Consider the following 24,384-nt stretch of genomic DNA (forward strand, 5'->3'; position numbering starts at 1 on the left):
GTGTCTCCTTTCAAAAACCATGGGTGTGTGTTACCAAGTGCTGGAGGCATTTTAGGAATGGAAATACCCTCTAGCAGGAGGGGCTGAAGAAAGACTTCCCTGAAGAGATGAAGTTCAAGTCCAAGATTCAGGTGTAGGATCTACACTAGGACAGGATGGGGCGACTTCACAAGCCGGGAGTTTAACTTCAGGGAGACCTGCTGTAAGCAGTATTAAGGAGTCTGGCTTTTTTGTTTCTTGGTTTTTGATAGTGGTGGATTCTTGTGTGGAAAATTAGTAGTAAAATTGTCACTGAGACTCTTCAGAGTGTTTTTGATATATTCTGATATCAGCCAAACATTTGGTTGTGGTATATACATTTCAATGTTGAAGCTGAAAGCTTTTGCACAGATTTACTTAGTGAATAAATACATTCATTTGGTCACAACAAAAAAAAAATTATCACCATTGTATTTACATTTTTATCCCACTAAGCATCTGTTTTCTCTACATTGTTGGCTCTAGTTATAATCTTTCTTTCTTCAGCAAAACATCTTTCACTGTTGTCTCTAAATGCCTAGAAATGTAGGATGATCAAAATAAGATGTGTCCAGATAGATGATCTAATAATGACTAACACTGGTATTCTGCTTTTAAATTTACAAGTGTTTTCACATGCGTTTTAAACATTTGTTTCTTTAAAGAATTCCATAGTGTATATTGTATTTTTCTTTGTATTACAATAAAAGAAGATTCAAAAAAGGTATGATTAATACAGTCATAGCACACAGTAGGACTGCTATAGAAACCATTACAGTTAGACCTGGAAGATGGCATGGTCCGTACCTCTCATGTCATTCATTTATTCACTTAGTACTTATTGAGTACCTCCAACTTTCCAGACACTGTTCTAAGTTACAAGCACACAGTAGTAAACAAGACAGACAAGGTTATTATTGCTTTCTGCATTCTATAAAGGAAATTTGCCCATAGTTTACCCACCTAGGACCCAGATCTTTGGATTTCCAAGCTGTGTTTTTTCCACGGTCCTGACTGTAACCACACATTCGGTTGAATATTTGTAATGCTAGCTCAGGAATCCACCCTGATCCAGGGCAGATAAAATAAATGTTCTGAGAGTAAGGTGAGATCTCCAAAATATGTGTAAAATTGCCAAGATGTTTATGACAGGGATATATGCTCAGGGCAACTCTAGCTGCCAGAATGGATCTTATTTTGCTTTCATGTTTGTTGTGTGGCCAGGGATACACTCAGATGCATTTTGCTCTTCGCTGGCCTCCCATTATGTTATACCTGTCTTTAATTTGGGAGCCCTGTGTTGTTGAAAGATATAATGCCAGAAGAAAGAGGACTGTGAATTAAGGTTAAGATGTAAGAAATAAAGGGGCCTTTTGTTTATATATATATGTGTGTATGTGTGTGTACATATATATATATATGTATGTATAAAACTATCTTTCACAACAGTGATTCTGGATACATCCTTGTCATCATTTCATTGCAATAAGATAATGGGAAGCAAATATTATTCAAATGTAAATGACAAAATCATCTTAAATATAACTAAGACTCACGTAGGGATTATTTCTACTAAATAAGCATATAGAAGAGACACTTTATTACTTCAGTTACTCTAGCAAGATCACACCCGGTGCTAGATGCATGGTTCAAGAACCACGGTGCATTAGTGTAGCAGTTAGGTTATTAATCATGGATGTCAAGTCCTTTCTGCTAATTAACCTTAATTGAGCTCTCTGTCATGGAAGCACCGTTTCCCATGAAGCAAGTAACCAATGATAGCAAAATAACAGAACATGGTAAAACCCAGGATTAACATTACTTCCTGTACTTGAATACCAGTGCCTAGTGCATTTTGCTGTAATACAAAATCTTAAGTCTTCTATCAAAGTTTAAAAATTACACTGAGTAAAAATTGGTAGACTATACATAAAATTTGCCTAAGGAAATGATTTAGGAAAGCATTTTTGACACAACGTATATGTCTGCATTTTATATTTTAAAGCAATTAGAATGTACCATTTATAATAAAAATAAGAATTTTTAGAGATGCAAAGATTAAAATCTCAAATTATCCATTAGTTAATGTGACTGTGAACTTAGTCATGCTTGAAACTAAATCTTTATTTCATTTGTGTTCAGTACTATTTTCAATAGTACCACAAAATGTCCATTAGAATCGAATTCTGCTGCAATAGGCAGCTTTATTAATCTGCCTGGAGAAATGCAGTGCAATTAATTCTAAATTTGATAACCAGCAAGCACTTCAGATGTTCAATAGGTTATTTATTAAAAAGAAAATCAAAAAGGAATAAGCTTTACTGCCAATGAACAGAATGCTTAGATTTAAAAATGGCCAGAAGGCTACTGGTATTAATAAGCTTTGTCAAATTCATTTTCAGACATGCATGGAGGAGTCTGTACTATTTTTTGTTCATGTCACAGTGTCTGTCAAGAGAAGAGCTCAGATACCTTGGGGAAAGCTTTCTGATGTGCAAGTATTTGAAAGTAAAAAGGCAAAGACAGACATTTAGCTGATTCATGAGGGAATGGAAAACCATGAAGAATCTTGAGAAAAATTAAAGCAGTAACAATGAAAGTGTTAGGAAAAGGGTTTAGCCACTGATATAAATTTGGGCAAGAACAACAAATACAAACATTGGTGATAAAAGTACTAGAAACTCAACCTAAAATCAGCATGAATAAGAATTTACATAGCATGAATGAAGCAACCCAGGTCATGAGTGAACGTGTCTCACGAACCATTTATTTATGCTATATTTGGAGATAAAATTTAAACATCAGACAAGTGGCCCAATTTCATGACATAGTAATGCATATTGTCAGCAACATTTGACCGTAGGGACTTAATGGAATATAATAGAATACTCCTCTAGGCACCTAAAACTTGGGTTCAAATAATAGTTCTGCCAGGTAACAAGTGTGTAACTATGGACTAATTACTTGAGAGCCTATTCTTCACTGGCACTATCCAGTAGATCTTTCTGAGATGATATAAGTGTTCTACATCTGTGCTGTTCAGTAAGATAACCACTAGCTACATGTGTCTATTGAGCCCTTGATATCTGGCTAGTACAACTGAGGAACTGGATTTTTAAGTTTACTTATTGTAATTAATTTAAATAGCCATATGTGGCTAGTGTCTACTAAATTGGACAGTACAGCCTCATGTGATTTCTTCTTCTATGAAACAGCAGTAGTAATAGATCTGATTCAGTTATGATGCTTTCAGTTGCAAGGGAGACAAAACTCAGCCCAAAAATTAAACAATAAAGGAAATGTATTGGCTTATTTTAACTGAAAAGTCCAGAAGTGGGAAGTGTTGGGCAGAGTTCAATCAGGGCCTCTCACTCTATTTTTTCCCCAACACTCTTGCTTCCCATTTGTTTTGGTGTTTATGCTCTGCCCGTATGCTGGTTTCCCTGATGGTCACAGTCTGCCTGCTGGATGTAACAGGAGGTATGTACTTCTCATTCATATCTAGTAGGAGAGTGAGAGAAAGAGTATTGCCTCCCACATCCACTTAAAAGGGCTAAGCTTTGCTCTGAGCAAATCAACCTGAAACAAATGAGTATAGCCAGGAGAAGGCTGTGTATTGCTTGGCTTGTACCTGGTTTCCTGCCCATCCCCTAACTGATTACTTTGGCAAGTGAAAGGAGGTTTTTTGATGAATGTTGAAACTAGGGTTGAATTGGGGGAAATGGTGTTTTCTCAAAGAAAATCTGGAAGCTATTCAGAAGAGAAAAATGCAGAGTGAATGCTGGGTAGGTAACTGATCATTTTCATACCATTTTAATGTAGTCGCTGACATACGTTGATAAAGCACTTAACTGTCTGATATATTATATCCCTTCTTGTTCACATACCCCACCTTTTCCATCCATATACCCTGGGCAACTATCTTAACCCTCTGGCATCTTAGTTTTCTCACATGGGGATACATGACTGTTAAGGTTTTTTCTACCACTCAAAATCTGTTAACGATGCCTACTACTGACATTATGTAACCTCAGAGCATTGGAATAGGTGTGTCAAAGGAGAGTTAATTGCATTGGAGGGCAGCGGATGACTACAGCTAACAAAATACCATTGGGTCCTCTGTAACCACTTTGTGGAAGTGGCCCAGGCATCAGTCTTTCAGCAAATAGAGGAAAGGTGATACACTGTGCCTGTTTCTCAGTTCCAGCTTCCCCTGCACCCAGTTCTATTACTGCTACTCTCAAGCAGGTGAACAAATAATAAGAACCAATGATATCTAGCCTTTGGCTCAATGATATGAAAGACTGATTTGAGGCCTACCCCTGAAAATTGAAATTTAATTTTGCTAGGCTGGGATTCAGGCATCTCTGTTTTCTTAAAAAGTGATTTTAATGTGTAGCTATGGTTGAGAAGCACTATTCAAGTGGTTTTCAGATAAACAGGAAGTGGAATCAGGAGCTTATACCACACTGTTTGGTGTCAAGTAACAGGCCAATTAAATGATGTGAAGATAAGATAGCAAAATAACCAATGTTAGAACTATGCAAAATTTCTTCAGCAAAAAGACGAAGAGCACAAAAATAAATACATATTTTTAAAATCTGGAGACAAAACACTTATAACTTTCTCACTCTCAAGAAAAATTTAAAATACCATGAATTCTATAAAACATACAGATTAGATGATATTTCGTTAGCAGAGCTAAAGTAAGAAATTATAGAGGAAAACAAAGCCATAACGGACCTTAAAACCAAATTAGAAGTAAAAGAGAGCAGATCTGGCAGAAAAATCAAGTCAGTAACATGCAAGAAGTGTTTAAAAAGAACAGCGGCAGAGAAAACAGAGGAAAAGCACCACAACATTATTAGAAAAAAAGCAGCACCAAAAGTTATTAGAAGAGACGAGATTAGAAGAACAAACAATGCAAATCCATGTACATGGAGGGAACAGAACACATTGAAGGAACAAATTACATTAGTTACTATAGAAGGTGTGTTTCATGAAATGAAAGAAAGCATGAATCTTCAGGTTTAATGGGCCCAAAATGTGCCAGAAAAAAATGATTTAAAAATTGTGAATAATGAGTCATATACTTGTGAATTTATTGTATTTTGAGGATAACCAAAAAAGGTACATGTACCTGTTCTATTTCCATTTGCCTAGGCTGATATCTTGTAACAAATAGATATTTGATGAATATTTGTTGAATAAACAAGAAAACATCTTCTATTAATAAAATCACTTAGGCTGAACTATTAGATTACTAAAGAATTGTGAATTTTCTACTTTTGTAGAGGTCATCTGTAAAATGATCTAGAAATTTTACTCCCACGTTTATAGTAAGAACTACATTTTCAAATAGTATATGTTCATATGCACTGTTAGTATGCTATCTTCATGTATATGCACTTTTTTTTAAACATTAAAGATATAATTGTCTAAAGAAAGAAAACAAAAAATACATAATTATGATTTAAATAAGTCCTATAATCAAGAAAGAAGAAATAAAGAGGATATTCTGCACAGTTATTTCCTGATTATGCTAACAAGTATCTCCACTTTATTAACAATATAAAGGAATTGCAATTGTATTTATCACTTAATTTTTAGAAATTTTTTCCAATTCACCACATTGACTACTCTGCCATCCTTATGTATGTATATCTTGTGTGCTTTTTCAAACATCCTGAATAATTCATTTTATTTTCACCATTTCTTGTTTCTTCTGTATAGATTTTAGTCTGATCTCATAGGTTTTGATGTGGAATATTCTTACGAGACATTATTTGCAAAAGCAAAATTTGACTCAATAATTGTTTAGGGGAGAGTTTAAAAAATTCCAAATGGTTGTTTTTATCTCCTTTACTTTCATTATTCTCACATGTTTTGCTTTATGGTCTGAAAATAAGGTCTCTATTTATGTCAACTGCAAGTAATAGAAGAGCTGATAGAAAGTAGCTTAATAACAATTTTTAATCTCACTTAAGAAGTTCAGAAGTAGAGATTGCCAAGTTGGTTCTGCAGTTCAGTGATATCATCAAGTACAAAGACTCTTCTCTTTATGTTTTGTCCAAATCCTTGTATTGGCAGTGTTTATCCTCATGGACCCAAGACAGCTGGATTACATCAATGCCAAGTATCATTTTATCTCAAGACAATGTCTGAAAGAAATAAGGGAGAAAAAAGGGTTCTTCCCAAAAGTCTCACATCAGGGATAAAATTATTTCCTAGAAGCCCTGAATGTATCTTCCCTCTGACCTCACACACCTAATAATTACTAGCAATTAGAAATCAAATTGTTGTCTTTAACTCAGACCCATCATGGTTCATACTACTTTGTTAAAGATGCTCAAATTGACTTTCTGTTAGCCAGAAAAAAGAGTGGATTATTGCTGAGTGGGTGGACAACAAACAATATCTGCCTTACAAATATTAAATACGATGGGCACCTTCAAGATGGTGGAGGAGTAAGATGTGGAGATCACCTTCCTGCCCACAAATACATCAAAACTACATCTACATGCGGAACAACTCCTACAGAACACGTATTGAATGCTGGCAGAAGACCTCAGACTTCCCAAAAGGGTCTTGATGCTCTGGCCGGGTGTCAGGCCTGAGCCTCTGAGGTGGGAGAGCCAAGTTCAGGACATTGGTCCACCAGAGACCTCCCAGCCCCACGTAATATCAAATGGCAAAAGATCTCACAGAGAGCTCCATCTCAATGCTAAGAGCCAGTTCTACTCAATGGCCAGCAAGCTACAGTGCTGGACACCCTATGCCAAACAACAAGCAAGACAGGAACACAACCCCACCCATTAGCAGAGAGGCTGCCTAAAATCATAATAAGTTAACAGACACCCCAAAACATACTGCTGGAGGTGGTCCTGCAAACCAAAAAGAATAAATCCAGCCTCATCCACCAAAACACAGGCACTAGTCCCCTCTACCAGGAAGCCTACACAACCCACTGAACCAACCTTAGCCACTGGGAGCAGACACCAAAAACAGTGGAAACTGTGAACCTGTAGACTACAAAACGGAGAGCCCAAACACAGTAAGATAAGCAAAATGAGAAGACAGAGTAATAAGCAGCAGATGAAGAGGCAAGGTAAAAACCCATCAGAACAAACAAAGGAAGAGGAAATAGGCAGTCTACCTGAAAAAGAATTCAGAGTAATGACAGTAAACATGATCCAAAATCTTGGAAATAGAATGGAGAAAATACAAGAAAGGTTTAACAAGGACCTAGAAGAACTAAAGAGAAAACAAACAATGATGAACAACACAATAAATGAAATTAACAATTCTCTAGAAGGAACCAATAGCAAAATAACTGAGGCAGAAGAAAAGATAAGTGACTTGGAAGATAAAACATTGGAAATAACTACCGTAGAGCAGAATAAAGAAAAAAGAATGAAAAGAATTGAGGACAGTCTCAGAGACATCTGGTACAACATTAAACGCACCAACATTCGGATTGTAGGGGTCCCAGAAGAATACGAGAAAAAAAAAAGGGATTGAGAAAATATTTGAAGAAATTATAGTTGAAAACTTCCCGAATATGGGAAAGGAAATAATCAAATCCAGCAAGTGCAGAGAGTCCCATACAGGATAAATCCAAGGAGAAACACACTGAGATACATATTAATCAAACTATCAAAAACTAAATACAAAGAAAAAATATTAAAAGCAGCAAGGGAAAAGCAACAAATAACAAACAAAAGAATCTCCATAAGGTTAACAGCTGATCTTTCACCAGAAACTCTGCAGGCCAGAAGGGAGTGGCAGGACATATTTAAAGTGATGAAAGGGAAAAACCTACAACCAAGATTACTCTACCCAGCAAGGATCTCATTCAGATTTGACAGAGAAATTAAAACCATTACAGGTAAGCAAACCTAAGAGAATTCAGCACCACCAAACCAGCGCTACAACAAATGCTAAAGGAACTTCTCGACGCATGAAACACTAAGTGAAGGAAAAGACTCACAATAACCAACCCAAAACAATTAAAAAAAATAGTAGTAGGAACATACGTATCGATAACGACATTAAATGTAAATGGTTTAAGTGCTCCAACCAAAGACATAGATTGGCTGAATGGATACAAAAACAAGACCCATCTATATGCTATCTACAAGAGACCCACATCAGACCTAGCTAGAGACACATGAAGACTGAAAGTGAGGGGATGGAAAAAGATATTCCATGCAAATGGAAATCAAAAGAAAACTGGAGTAACAATTCTTATATCAGACAAAATAGACTTTAAAATAAAGACTATTCCAAGAGACAAAGAAGGACACTACATCCAAGAAGGGATCAGTCCAAGAAGGAGATATAACAACTGTAAATATGCACCCAACATAGGAGCACCTCAATACATAAGGCAAATGCTAACAGCCATAAAAGGAGAAATTGACAGTAACGCAATCATAGTAGGGGACTTTAACACTCCACTTTCACCAATGAACAGATCATCCAAAGTGAAAAAAAATAAGGAAACACAAGCTTTATTTTATTTTTTTTAACATCTTCATTGGAGTATAATTGCTTTACAATGGTGTGTTAGTTTCTGCTTTATAACAAAGTGGATCAGCTATACATATACATATATCCCCATATCTCCTCTCTCTTTTTAATTTTTTTAGATTCCATATATATGTGTTAGCATATGGTATTTGTTTTTCTCTTTCGGACTTACTTCCCTCTGTATGACAGATTCTAGGTCCATCCACCCCACTAAAAATAACTCAATTTTGTTTCTTTTATGGCTGAGTAATATTCCATTGTATATACATGCCACATCTTCTTTATCCATTCATCTGTCGACGCACACTTACGTTGCTTCCATGTCCTGCCTATTGTAAATAGAGCTGCGATGAACATTGCGCTACGTGACTCTTTTTGAATTATGGTTTTCTCAGGGTATATGCCCAGTAGTGGGATTTCTGGGTCGTATGGTAGTTCTATTTTCAGGTTTTTAAGGAACCTCCATACTGTTCTCCATAGTGGCTGTATCAATTTACATTCCCCCCAACAGTGCAAGAGGGTTCCCTTTTCTCCACACGCACTCCAGAATTTGTTGCTTGTAGATTTTTTCTTTTTCAGTACACGGGCCTCTCACTGCTGTGGCCTCTCCCGCTGCGGAGCACAGGCTCCGGACGTGCAGGCTCAGTGGCCATGGCTCACGGGCCCAGCTGCTCTGTGGCATGTGGGATCTTCCCGGACCGGGCCATGAACCCATGTCCCCTGCATCGGCAGGTGGACTCTCAACCACTGCGCCACCAGGGAAGCCCCACTTGTAGATTTTTTGATGATGGCCATTCTGACTGGTGTGAGGTGACACCTCATTGTAGTTTTGATTTGCATTTCTCTAATGATTAGTGATGTTGAGCATCCTTTCATGTGTTTGTTGGCCATCTGTATATCTTCTTTGGAGAAATGTCTATTTTGGGCTTCTGCCCATTTTTGGGTTGGGTTGTTTGTTTTTGTGATATTGAGCTGCATGAGCTGCTTGTAAAGTGTGGAGATTATTCCTTTGTTAGTTGCTTCATTTGCAAATATTTTCTCCCATTCTGAGGGTTGTCTTTTCATCTTGTTTATGGTTTCCTTTGCTGTGCAAAAGCTTTTAAGTTTCATTAGGTCCCATTTGTATATTTCTGTTTTTATTTCCATTTCTCTAGGGGGTAGGTCAAAAAGGATCTTGCTGGGCATCCCTGGTGGCCCAGTGGTTGAGAGTCCACCTGCCGATGCAGGGGACACGGGTTCGTGCCCCGGTCCGGGAAGATCCCACATGCCGTGGAGTGGCTGGGCCCGTGAGCCATGGCCGCTGGTCCTGCGCGTCCGGAGCCTGTGCTCTGCAACGATAGGGGCCACAGCAGTGAGAGGTCAGCATACTGCAATAAAAAAAAAAAAATAAAAAGGATCTTGCTGTGATTTATGTCATAGAGTGTTCTGCCTGTGTTTTCCTCTTAGAGTTTTACAGTGTCTGGGCTTACATTCAGGACTTTAATCCATTTTGAGTTTGTGTGTGTGGTGTTAGGGAGTGTTCTAATTTCATTCTTCTACATGTAGTTGTCCAGTTTTCCCAGCACAACTTAAGAGGCTGTCTTTTCTCCATTGCATATTCTTGCCTCCTTTATCAAAGATAAGGTGACCATGTGTGTGTGGGTTTATCTTTGGGTTTCTATCGTGTTCCATTGATCTATATTTCTGTTTTTGTGCCAGTACCATACTCTTTTCATTACTGTAGCTTTGTAGTAGAGTAGCTTTGTAGTAGAGTCTAAACTCAGGGAGCCTGATCCCTCCAGCTCCGTTTTTCTTCCTCAAGATTGTTTTGGCTATTTGGGGTCTTTTATATTTCCATACAAACTGTGAAATTTTTCGGTGAAATTTTTCAGTGAAAAATGCCATTTGTAGTTTGATAGGGATTGCACTGAATCTATAGATTGCTTTGGGTAGTATAGTCATTTTTACAATGTTGATTCTTCCAATCCAAGAACGTGGTATACCTCTCCATCTGTTTGTATCATCTTTAATTTCTTTCATCAGTGTCCTATAGTTTTCTGCATACAGGTCTTTTGTCTCCTTAGGTAGATTTATTCCTAGATATTTTATTCTTTTTGTTGCAATGGTAAATGTGAGTATTTCCTTAATTTCTCTTTCAGATTTTTCATCATTAGTGTATAAGAATGCAAGAGATTTCTGTGCATTAATTTTGTATCCTGCTACTTTACCAAATTTATTGCTTAGCTATGGTAGTTTTCTGGTAGTGTCTTTAGGATTCTCTATGTATAGTATCATCTGCAAACACTGACAGCTTTACTTCTTTTCCAGTTTGAATTCCTTTTATTTCTTTTTCTTCTCTGATTACTGATTACAAAACTATGTTGAATAATAGTGGTGAGAGTGGGCAACCTTGTCTTATTTCTGAACTGGGTGGAAATGGTTTCAGGTTTTACAATTGAGCATGATGTTGTCTGTGGGTTTGTCATATATGGCCTTTATTATGTTGAGGTAAGACCCCTCTATGCCTACTCTCTTGAGGGTTTTTATCATAAATGGGCGTTGAATTTTGTCGAAAGCTTTTTCTGCATCTGTTGAGATGATCATATGGTTTTTCTCCTTCAGTTGGTTAATATGTTTTATCACATTGATTGATTTGTGTATATTGAAGAATGCTTGCTTTACGTGACTAATACCCACTTGATCGTAGTGTATGATCCTTTTAATGTGCTGTTGGCTTCCGTTTGCTAGTATTTTGTTGAGGATTTTTGCATCTATGTTCATCAGTGATATTGGCCTGTACTTTTCTTTCTTTGTGACATCCTTGTCTGGTTTTGGTATCAGAGTGATGGTGGCCTTGTATAATGAGTTTGGGAGTGTTCCTCCCTCTGCTATATTTTGGAAGAGTTTGAGAAGGATAGGTGTTAGCTCTTCTCTAAATGTTTGATAGAATTTGCCTGTGAAGCCATCTGGTCCTGGGCTTTTGTTTTTTGGAAGATTTTTAATCACAGTTTCAATTTCAGTGCTTGTCATTGGTCTGTTCATATTTTTATTTCTTCCTGGTTCGGTCTCTGAAGATTGTGCTTTTCTAAGAATTTGTCCATTTCTTCCAGGTTGTCCATTTTATTGTCATATAGTTGCTTGTAGTAATCTCTCATTATCCTTTGTATTTCTGCAGTGTCAGTTGTTACTTCTTCTTTTTCATTTCTAATTCTATTGATTTGAGTCTTCTTCCTTTTTTTCTTGATAAGTCTGGCTAATGGTTTATCAATTTTGTTTATCTTCTCAAAAAAACAGCTTTTAGTTTTATTGATCTTTGCTATTGTTTCTTTTATTTCTTTTTCATTTGTTTCTGATCTGATCTTTTTGATTTCTTTCCTTCTGCTAACTTTGGGGTTTTTTGGTTGTTCTTTCTCTAATTGCTTTAGGTGTAAGGTTATGTTGTTTATTTGAGATGTTTCTTGTTTCTTAAGGTAGGCTTGTATAGCTATAAACTTCCCTCTTAGAACTGCTTTTGCTGCATCCCATAGGGTTTGGGTAGTTGTGTTTTCATTTTCCTTTGTTTCTAGGTATTTTTTGATTTCCTCTTTGATTTCTTCAGTGATCTCTTGATTATTTAGTAGTGTATTGTTTAGCCGCCATGTGATTGTATTTTTACAGGTTTTTTCCTGTAATTGATACATAGTCTGATAGTATTGTGGTCAGAAAAGATATTTGATGCGATTTTAATTTTCTAAAATTTACCAAGGCTTGATATGTGACCCAAGGTTTGATCTCTTCTGGAGAATGTTCCATGAGCACTTGAGAAGAAAGTGTATTCTGTTGTTTTTGGATGGAATGCCCTATAAATATCAATTAAGTCCATCTTTTTTAATGTATCATTTAAAGCTTGTGTTTCCTTATTTAATTTCATTTTGGATGATCTGTCCATTGGTGAAAGTGGGGTGTTAAAGTCCCCTACTATGGTTGTGTTACTGTCGATTTCCCCTTTTATGGCTGTTAGCAGTTGCCTTATGTATTGTGGTGCTCCTATGTTGGGTGCATAAATATGTACAATTGCTATATCTTCTTCTTGGATGAATCCCTTGATCATTATGTAGTGTCTGTCTCTTTTTATAGTCTTTATTTTAAAGTCTATTTTGTCTGATATGAGAATTGCTACTCCAGCTTTCTTGTGATTTCCATCTGCATGGGATATCTTTTTCCATCCCCTCACTTTCAGTCTGTATGTGTCCCTAGGTCTGAAGTGGGTCTTTTCTAGACACTGTATTTACGGGTCTTGTTTTTGTATCCATTCAGCCAGTGTTTGTCTTTTGGTGGGAGCATTTAATCCATTTACATTTAAGGTAGTTATCAGTATGTATGTTCCTATTACCATTTTCTTAATTGTTTGGGGTTTGTTATTGTAGGTCTTTTCCTTCTCTTGTGTTTCCTACCTAGAGAAGTCCCTTTAGCATTTGTTGTAAAACTGGTTTGGTGGCGCTGAATTCTCTTAGCTTTGGCTTGTCTGTAAAGCTTTTAATTTCTGTGTTGAATCTATGAGATCCTTGATGGGTAGAGTAATCTTCATTGTAGGTTTTTCCCTTTCATCACTTTAAATATGTCCTGCCAGTCCATTGTGGCTTGTAGAGTTTCTGCTGAAAGATCAGCTGTTAACCTTATGGGGATTCCCTTGTATGTAATTTGCTGTTTTCCCTTGCTGCTTTTAATATTTTTTCTTTGTATTTAATTTTTGATAGTTTGATTAATATGTGTCTTGTCATGTTTCTCCTTGGATTTATCCTGTATGGGGCTGTCTGTTTTTCCTGGACTTGATTAACTGTTTTCTTTCCCATATTAGGGAACTTTTCAACTATAATCTCTTCAAGTATTTTCTCAATCCATTTCTTTTTCTCTTCTTCTTCTGGGACCAACCTCGAATGTTGGTGTGTTTAATGTTGTCCCAGAAGTCTGTGAGACTGTCCTCAATTCTTTTCATCCTTTTTCCTTTATTCTAGTCTGCGGTAGTTATTTCCACTATTTTATCTTCCAGGTCACTTATCCGTTCTTCTGCCTCAGTTATTCTGCTATTGATTCCTTCTAGAGAATTGTTAATTTCATTTATTGTGTTTTTCATCATTGTTTATTTGCCCTTTAGTTCTTTTAGGTCCTTGTTAGACGTTTCTTGTATTTTCTCCATTCTATTTCCAAGATTTTGGATCATCTGTACTATCATTACTCTGAATTCTTTTCCAGGTAGACTGCCTATTTCCTCTTCCTTTGTTTGGTCTGGTGAGTTTTTACGTTGCTTCTTTTTTGCTGTGTGTTTCTCTGTCTTCTCATTTTGCTTAGCTTACTGTTTTTGGGGTGTCCTTTTGCAGGCTGCAGGTTCATAGTTCCAGTTTTTTTGGTGTCTGCCCCTAGTGAGTAAGGTTGATTCAGTGGGTTGTGTAGGCTTCCTGGTGAAGGGGACTAGTGCCTGTGTTCTGGTGGACGAAGCTGGATCTTGTCTTTCTGGTAGGCAGGACCATGTCCAGTGGTGTGATTTGGTGTCTCTGTGGCCTTATTATGGTTTTAGGCAGCCTGTCTGCTAATGGGTGGAGTTGTGTTCCTGTTTTGCTAGTTGTTTGGCATAAGGTGTCCTGCACTGTTGCTTGCTGGTCATTGAATGGAGCTGGGTCTTAGCGTTGAGATGGAGATCTCCGGGAGAGCTTTCGGCGTTTTATATCTTGTGGAGCCAGGAGGTCTCTGGTGTACCAGTGTCCTGAACTCAGGTCTGCTACCTCAGAAACACAGGCCTGACACCCGGCCAGAGAACCAAGACCCTGTCAGCTACACAGCTCAGAAGAAAAAGGAGAAAAAAATAAAGAAATAAAGAAAAAAAAATAAAATAAAGTTACTAAAATAAAAAATAATTATTAAAAATTAAAAAATTAATAGGTAATTAAACAAAAAAGAACGAAAGGAAGAACAGAGCAACCAAACCAAAAAACAAATCCACCAGTGATAACAAGTGCTATAAACTATACTAAAAAACAAACAAACAAACAAAAAATGAACAGACAGAACCCTAGGACAAATGGTAAAATTAAATCTATACAGACAAAATCACACAAAGAAGTGTACACATACACACTCACAAAAAAAGAAAAAGGAAAAAAAATATATATCTTTGCTCCCAAAGTCCACCTCCTCTATTTGGGATGATTCCTCCTCTATTCAGGTATTCCAGAGATGCAGGGTAGATCATGGTGATTTAATCTCCTGCTCCTGAGGCTGCTGGGAGAGATTTCCCATTCTCTTCTTTGTTCGCACAACTCCTGGGGTTCAGCTTTGGGTTTGGACTTGCCTCTGCATTTAGGTTGCCTGAGGGCATCTGTTCTTCACTCACACAGGACAGGGTTGAAGTGGCAGCAGATTAGGGGGCTCTTGCTCAGTCAGGCCAGGGGGAGGGAGGGGTTTGGAATGCCAGGTGAGCCTTTGGTGGTAGAGGCCGGCATGACGTTGCAACAGCCTGAGGTGTGCTGTGTTCTCCTGGGGAAGTTGGACCTGGATCCCGGGGCCCGGGCAGCGGTGGGCTGCACAGGCTCCCAGGAGGGGAGGTGTGGTTAGTGACCTGTATTGCACACAGGCCTCCTGGTGGCTGCAGTAGCAGCCTTAGAGTTTCATGCCCGTCTCTTTTGTCCATGCTGATAGCTGTGGCTTTCGCCCATCTATGCAGCTCATTAAGGCAGTGCTCTGAATCCTCTCTCCTTGCACACCCCGAAATAATGGTCTCTGGCCTCTTAGGCAGTTCCAGACGTTTTTCCGGACTCCTTCCCGGCTAGGTGTGGCCCATTAGCCCCTTTCAGGCTGTGTTCAGCTGCATAGAACAGGGAGATCAGGTTGGTGCTTTCTGTCCACCTAGAGTGGTGGGATAGGGAGGGTGGCAGGGAGACTCAAGAGGGAGAAGATATGGGGATATATGTATATATATGTAACTGATTCACTTTGTTATACAGCAGAAACTAACACACTATTGTAAAGCAATTATACTCCAATAAAGGTGTTAAAAATAAATAAATAAATATGAGACATCTGGATGGATAGATTCTGAATGTCAAATATAAAATCATATATATAATCTAATTATGTATTATATATAATTATGTATAATACATTATGTATTACATGTATTATACATCATAAATATATGTAAAATCTCATGAATTTTTCAGACCCTCTTCAAATTAATTTTGATCTTTTGATCTCAATATGTGAAGAATTCAGAAAAAAGTATTTGTCTCTCTTTACAATTTTCTACTTGTATTGCCAGTTATTTTTATTTCATACGTTTCAGTGCTTTATTTGTTGCACAAGGCTTTATACATTGTGCAACATACATTTTATTTTAATGAAGAGACCTTTAGTTCATTTCACTCTTAATTCCGTTTTGATTTTTTTTGGTGTGATAGAGCCATATAGCTTTGCTATTCCTTTAACTTTTCTGAGTTACTAAGTGTATGAATTTTGTTTCAGTTTTTTTTCTTTTTTCTTTTTTTTCTTTTTTTTTACCTAATAAGTAGGTATCCCATTCACACTGACTCTGATGAGAAAATATTTGGTCTTAGTTTCATTACAGAGTTTTTGCTGTTTTCTTTTTATGGTACAGAAGTATTTCCTTTATACTCTCTTATATGATCCATGTTTGCTAAGGTACACCTCACTGCTAGTAATTTGGAGTGTACTAATTCTATTAGTTGTTTTTGTACATCTTAATGACATGCTTCAATCTAATTTTCTCTGTTTATTGGCTTCAGAAGCAACAGTTAGTCTATTGATTCTCTCTATGGAAATTCAAAGTAGAAGCCATATGTTAGCAAATGATTCTCAAAAACTGGTGAGTGAATGAACAGCCACTCCCATGTACTTTTTCTGGGAGTGTAACTGTTCAAAGTCTTTTCGGAAGGCAGTTTGGCAGTTTATCAGCTGTTCATATGCCATGGCTCAATAATTCCATTTTTAAGAATCTGAAGGATTATAAAAGTGCAAAAAGATGTTTGTACAATGGTCCTTCCATTATGAAGAACCTTGTGTGTCATGGAAAACAATATAGAAACATATAAATGCACACCCACTTGATGATAAATGTGTATATATATGTGTGTGTATACATGTGTATGTGTAGTGCATGTACCTTGACAAAATATATATCTTAAATAGAAAAAAACATTTTGTGTTGAGATAGTTCTCTCTGAAATACAGTTTAAAAAATTGAAAAACATTAATAATCATATGATTTCATTTGTTAAAATGCATACAAAAGCATGAACAGATCTTCCTCAAATTACAATGGGGTTACATTCCAATAAACCCATCATAAATTGAAAATATCATTAAGTGAAAAATGTATTTAATACACCTAACCTACCAAACATCATAGCTTAGCGTCACCTAATTTAAACAGGCTCAGAACACTTACATTAGCCCACAGTGAGGCAAAAATCATCTAACACAAAGCCTATTTTATAATAAAGTGTTGATCATCTCATTCAACTTATTTTTTTAATTTTTATTGGAGCATAGTTGATTTACAATGTTGTGTTAGTTTCTGCTATACCGCAAAGTAAAAGTTATACATATATCCACTGTTTTTTAGATTCTTTTCCATATAGATCATTGCAGAGTATTGAGTAGAGTTCCCTGTGCAGGTTCTTATCAGTTATCTATTTTATATATAGTAGTGTGTATATGTCAATACCAATCTCCCAATTTATCCCTCCCCGCCCCCTTCCCCCTTGGTAACCGTTTGTTTTCTACATATGTGACTCTACTTCTATTTTGTAAATAAGTTCAGTTTTACCATTTTTGTTTAAATTCCACATATAAGTGATATCATATTTGTCTTTCTCTGTCTTCACTCAGTATGACAATCTCTAGGTCCATCCATGTTGCTGCAAATGGCATTATTTCATTCTTTTTTATGGCTGAGTAATATTCCATTGTATATATGTACCACACCTTCTTTATCCATTCATCTGTTGATGGACATTTAGGTTGCTTCCATGTCCTGGCTGTTGTAAATAGTGCTGCAATGAACACTGGTTTGCATGTATCTTTTCTAATTGGAGTTTTCATTTTTTCCAGATATATACCCAGGAGTAGGGTTGCTCTATTTTTGGTTTTTTGAGAAATCTCTTTACCGTTTTCCATAGTGGCTGTATCAATTTACATTCCCACCAACAGTGTAGGAGGGTTCCCTTTTCTCCACACCCTCTCCAGCATTATTTGTAGACTTTTTGATGACAGCCATTCTGACGCCTGACAGCCATTCTGACAGGTGTGAGGTGATACCTTATTGTGATTTTGATTTGCATTTCTCTAATAATTAGTGATGTTGAGCATGTTTTCATGTGCTTGTTGGCCATCTGTATGTCTTCTTTGGAGAAATGTCTATTTAGATCTTCCACCCATTCTTTGATTTGTTGTTTGTTTTTTTATATTGAGCTGTATGAGCTGTTTGTATATTTTGTAGGTTAATCCCTTGTCAGTTGCTTCCTTTGCAAATATTTTCTCCTCATGTAACTTATTGAATACTGTACTGAAAGTGAAAAACACAATGGTTATATGGGTACAGAATGGTTGTAAGTGTATCGGTTGTTCACCTTCCTGATGGCGTGGCTGGCTGGGAGATGTGGCTCAGCTCACTGCTCCTGCTCAGAATGAGAGAGGGTCGTACTGCATATAACAGTCAAAATGTGAAGTACAGTTTCTCTTGAATATGTATTGCTTTCACACCATGGTAAAGTCGAAACATTGTTAAGTTGAACCATTGTAAGTTGGGGACTGTCTGTACAGTTATGTAAATGAATAGAGAACATTCTAGACACATACACTCACAAGTTTTAGCCACCATTATTTTGGGGAAGAAGAGTAGATGTAAGAAGTAATAAGATGAAATCATCATATTTTATTCCATATTCTGTTTTAAATGTTTACAATGAGAATTGTAAGTGATTTAAAAAACCCATCTGGGGACTTCCCTGGTGACACAGTGGTTAAAACTCTTGAGCTCCCAATGCAGAGGGCCCAGGTTCGATCCCCGGTCAGGGAACTAGATCCCACATGCATGCCACAATTAAGAGTTTGCATGCCACAACTAAGGAGCCCACCAGCTGCAGCTAAGGAGCCCGTCTGCCTAACTAAGACCCAGTGCAACCAGATAGATAGATAGATAGATAGATAGATAGATAGATAGATAGATGATAGATAGATAAAGACCAAGACAGAAACTCATTTTTAAAAAAAAAAAAACCATCTGGAAAAAATAAACATTAAAAAATAGCCAAGAGAATTCTGAAAATGAAGAGCAATGGGATGGAGATTTGCCCTAATAAATATTAAAGTAGTATGCTTGACAAAGAGGTCATTTTGAAAAAGATCTGATTACTCACACCATACACCAAAGTAAATTTTAGATTCATCAAATAATTATAATAACAAAACCATAAAATCAGTAGAAGGAAATATTACTTGTTACTTTAATTTTTGAGTTTGGAATGGTCTTTCTCAACATGAAACTCCAGCCAGAAGCTGGAGCAACAGCAACAACAATTAACATAGTTTGACTACATAAAAATTAAAATATTCTGTGTAGACAAGAAACATATCATATATAGATTTTAAAGGACACAAAACAAATTCGTTAAAAAGCATTTACAACATCAGTAGTAAAGAATTAATGGCATAATATACAAAGAGTCCTTACTAATTAATGAGAAAAAGAAATGTACCCAAAGAAAACGGGACAAACGGCATGTGTGTGACATCAGGCTACCTTTCCTATCTTTGTAATTGTACATTCCAAGATTTGCCATCAGCGATCCCAAAGAGCTTATGACACACAAACAACAAATGATGTTGTCTAGAATTCCACCCATAGTAGATTTTCATACTTTTTTCAAGAGGAAATTAAACTTTAGAAGACTTTTGCTTAATGGATTTGTCCTTCCTTCACAAAGCTTACCTTAGCAACAGAATTTTTTCCAGGAGGAGAGAAAAGTAAAACCTCTTGGCATTCATTTAAAGCAGTATCACCAACTGCTATTTTCACATTTCCTCTGGTCACTCTAAATAGCAGTAGTTTGTATTGGAAAGTTGAAGGCAAGTGTCTTTTCCTCACTGATGTCTTCCTGTATTTGGCAAACACAGGTGCTGCTCTGAGATTCTGGGGACCAAATAAAATTTCATTTTATTCATTCTTATTTGGATAGATATTTCACAGAAAGAACAATTCTACTTCTGTTTAAAACATTCATTTCCTTGTTTCAGCAAAATAGCTAATTAAACTTGCTTTTGATAACTGATGAATTTGGTTAAATGTTGTTTTTAGCAAGTCCAGATATTAATGGAAGTATAGAACTCAAACCCCTGCTTTGGAATGCTTGCTGGAAGTAGTTAGGGATTACCACTCAAGCATTTACCGTAGTGGGAAATACTTTAATCGGTACAAAAGATAAGCACTGGCAGAAAGAAATTATGATTCAACAAACATTTAGTGAGTTTATACTGTGTGTCAAGTTCTCTTCCAAATAGATAGGACAAAACTCCTAGCAGACCATATAGTGGTAAACATATGAACAAGGAAGATATCAGATGGTATTAAGCACTCTGTAATTGTACTGATGCTAAAGATAAAAATGTCAGTTCTTAGTCAATAGCATTTATTGTGTTTATACTTCACAATAATATATATATGCAAATATTTTAGAGGATTTACTGTGTGCCAAGAACTTTGTCAACCCTTTATATGTATTGCTTCATTTGATCCTCATACTAATCCTAAATTGATGGTTACAGATCTAAATATAGATAGATGCTTGCATTTGTATTTTTATAACTTGTTTTATTGTCTGTTCTAGATTATAGTCTTGTTGAAAGAAGAAATCATGTCTTATTATTTACACTTTCTCTATCCGTTTTCTGTTTTTGTTTTTTTTTTTACTTTAATCCCTACCCCTCCCACCCACATTAAATAGCCATTCTCTCCACACTCCTTCTACCATTGCCAGCAATAAGTATTGTCACGTTTGGGGAGACAGACACCCAGTTAACTTTCTGTGCATTTATATAATATATATGTAAATATACATGTATATATCAGTCTATATAGGAGCATGTCATTCTTTTGTGAGAGTTGCATCATTTTTATAGAGTGGATGAAAGATACTTTATTAAATCCCTTCCATGGGATGGACACTTAGGACTTTTACAATATTTCTCTGTAATAAACAATGTTATAGAAAATACCTTTGTATATACATCTTTTCTCTCATGTGGGCACATTCCTATGATATATATTTCTACAGGTGGAATTGTTAGAAATAACAGAAGGCCATTTACCTTTAACAGATGCTGTCTAGTCGCCTTTTATATGTTTCATAAATTTATAGTCCTACTAACATTCCTCCATATTTTTGGCAATATTTGATAAGATAAATCATTTTTATTGCCATTTTGAAAACTTTTAGATTTCATTTCTTGTATTTCTAGTGTGTGTGTATGGTTATATACCTTTTTCTTCTGTGTACTGTTGATATTTTTTTAACCTATATTTCAATTAGTAGTTTCTCTCAATGACTTGTTGGAGTTCTTTATATATTCTTGAATTGGATCCTGTATGGACTCAATACATTGCAAATATGTTTTTCTCAACTTGACTTTTTAATAGTAGCAAACACCTAGGTAGTATGTACTATAAGCCAAGCCCTTTGGTGTTTTACACATTAACTCATTTACTGTCACGACAGTCCTGTGAGGAAGGGGCTGTTATTACATTCATTTTACAGATTAAAAAAAAAAATGGAGCGTGCAACAATTACATAATTTATCCATGGCCATACAACCAAGTGGCAGAACTCTTGGAGTTCTGACTCCAAAGTCTACATTTTTTTTTTCCAAAGTCTACTTTTAACTACTAAGTTATCCTCATAATATCTGTTAGAAAATTCAAAAACTATGTATAGAATCAGTCAGTTTCTTTTTCTTCCTTTATAGTATCTGGGTTTTGTATCTCTAATGAGAAGGCCTTTACCACCCAAAAGTTATACACATATCTTTCACAAATGCTTTTTATAATTTGGGGTTATTTTATGCTTAGCTACTTAAATTATCTAGAATTTCTTTTTGTGAATGATATGAAATCTGGAAATGACTTTTCTCCCCAGGTGGTTAGCTAATTGTTCTAAACAATTTATTGAGTAGGTGTTTTTCTATTAATTTGAAATTGTCTTTATTATAAACTAAAAATGTATCTTCACATGGATCTACTTCAATACCTTGTACCTTTGGTTTCTTTGTCTATTCCTGCACTAAAACTACTCTTTTTATTACTGTAGTTGATAGTATGCTAGATAGTGTGTAACAGAAGACATCCGTACTGTAATTATTTCTTTACAATTTTCTTGGCCATCTTTATGCATTTTTTTCTTTCAAATGAACTTTCAATGCAGCCTATGAATTCCTTTATGAACTATCCTGTTTTTGGACGAATGCACTAATTTGGAGAGAACTGTTATATTAGGTCTTTCTATTGAAGAACATGGTTAAATTTCTTCTTTGGGATCTGTTATATACTTCAGTAAAATTTAATAAATTATGTTAATGTAGGTTTTTCACATTTGACGTGAGTTTTCTCTAGCATCTTTAGTTTTGTCATTGTAATTTTTTGTGATGGTAAATTTTCATTTTTTCCAGTATGGTTTCATATTGGCTATTGCTGGTACTTGAAAAACTGTTGATTTTATATGTTTACCTTTCTTATTAGTACTAGGAGCTTTTGACTTAACTTTCTTGGGTTTTCTAGATAATTTATTGTATGAAAATAATGACAGTTTTGTCTCCTCCTTTCAAAACTTTATATATACATTACTGTTTACCTTAGCTTCATTGCATTAACTAGAATCTAGAAGGGTAATGGTGATGCTAAATGTCCTTGTCACATTCCTGACTTTAATGGAAATGGCCCTAGTGTATCAAATTATTAGAAACTAAGTTTTAATGTACACCTTTTAATATATAATATGTCAAAATTAAGCATGCTGTTTCCTATAGATTTCTAGAAAATACCCTTTATCAAATGAAGTTTTGTATAAGTGAAACTTTATTAGATAGAGTGATGACTGAAACAGATATTTAAAGTGTTTATTTTCCCTATTCAGCATCAAATTTTACTACCCTATAGTTTTCTTTAATCTGTTAATGTAGTAAATTATAGTATATTTATTAATGTTGAATTGCATCCATTCTTAGGATTATAAACGATTCTTTACTGTGTAATCCATTATTTTTTTTCATATCTAGAGTGAATTTTCTCATTTTTGTTTAGAATTTTTGTGCATTTATGTTTATTAGTGAGGTTGTAAAATTGATTTCTATTTGCACTTACTATATTGGAGTATTTTGGACCTCAGTTATATAGAATAGAATTTAAATACTCCTCAGTTCATGGAATGGTATTGTCAAGGGTCTTTGCACAACCCGTATTTCATTTCTCAAATTTCATATAACATTTCTTTCTTTTGCTCTCCTTCTCTGGCATAATCAAGAAACATTTGTATATCTGTGGTTATTTGTAAAATAAATAGTAGAGTGAGTGTTTAAAACTTAAGTAAGTTTTCTTAAGTATTTTTGATACCTCTCATTAAATATTATGTTATGAATGATAATTATTTATGTAACATTTTTGCACAACTTACTGTTTTTGGAGGAACTGTCCAGTCTAGTTCATTTCTTCTAGTGTTTCCTAGTGTTACATTATTTGCATTTACCATATTTTACTTATTCATTCTAATACTGATGAAAATCTTTCAATGAATATGCTTACATACCTGTTCAAGATTGTCCCTGGGAGTTGGTTTCCTGGGTGAATTACTTATATACTGCTGGTATTTATATAGTTTATTATTTAATAGTTTAAATTTAAATTTAAATTTAATAGTTCAAAACAACAAACGTTTTTTTAAATCTCAGAATTCCTGTGAGCCCTGAATCTGGTAGTGGATTAACTGGGAGGTTTTGGCTCGGGATCTCTATGAAGTGCAGTCCAGCTCTAAGCTAGGGCAGCAGTTGTCTTAAAGCTCACCTGAAGAAAGACTCATTTCCAAGCTCACTCACATGTCCAGCGGTTTTGGTTTCTTGCCACATGGGCCTCTCCACAGGGCCTATTACAATGGCAGCTGTGTTCCCCCGGATTGAGTAGTGCTCTGAGAGAGAGTGAGCTGTGAAACAGTGTCCAGAATGGAAGCCACAGTCTTTGTAAGCTAATCTCAGAAGTAATAGGCCGTCACTACTGCCGCATTCTATTGGTCATAGAGACGAGCCATGATATAAGGGTAACCACTGTCCTGGTTTGCCTTGGATGAAGGATTTCTCAGATTTTAAAATGTGACTTTCTGGCTTTAAAAGTGGGTAAGTTCCAAGCACACATGGATGGTCGGTTACCTTACCTGGTACTATATGGGTGGGGATTATACAAGGGTGTAAATACCAGAAGGAAGGAATCACTTAGAGTCATCTTGGAAGCTCACAACCACACTAGGTCATTAATCATGCCTAAATGCAGTTTCAAAATTTATTTCTAGGTTATGTTTCAGATTGGCTACTGTAGTAGTTTCATGCGCAACTGGTGGGTAGCCAGAGTACAGGACACAGATCACCTGAAAGAATGGAACACTGGATTCTTATCAGTTAAATTTCATCTCATATTGTTCATATCTTCATTCATTATTAATTCTTTTTTGGGAGAAGTTCTCTTGATATTCCAGTTTAATAATTCACTCTTCATTTGTGTATTTTCTGCTGTTCAGACATTCTTTTGCATAAAGAACTAGCAAAGCTTAC

Source organism: Grampus griseus (genome assembly GCF_964374135.1).
Source record: "Grampus griseus genome assembly, chromosome: 5".
NCBI lineage: Eukaryota > Metazoa > Chordata > Mammalia > Artiodactyla > Delphinidae > Grampus > Grampus griseus.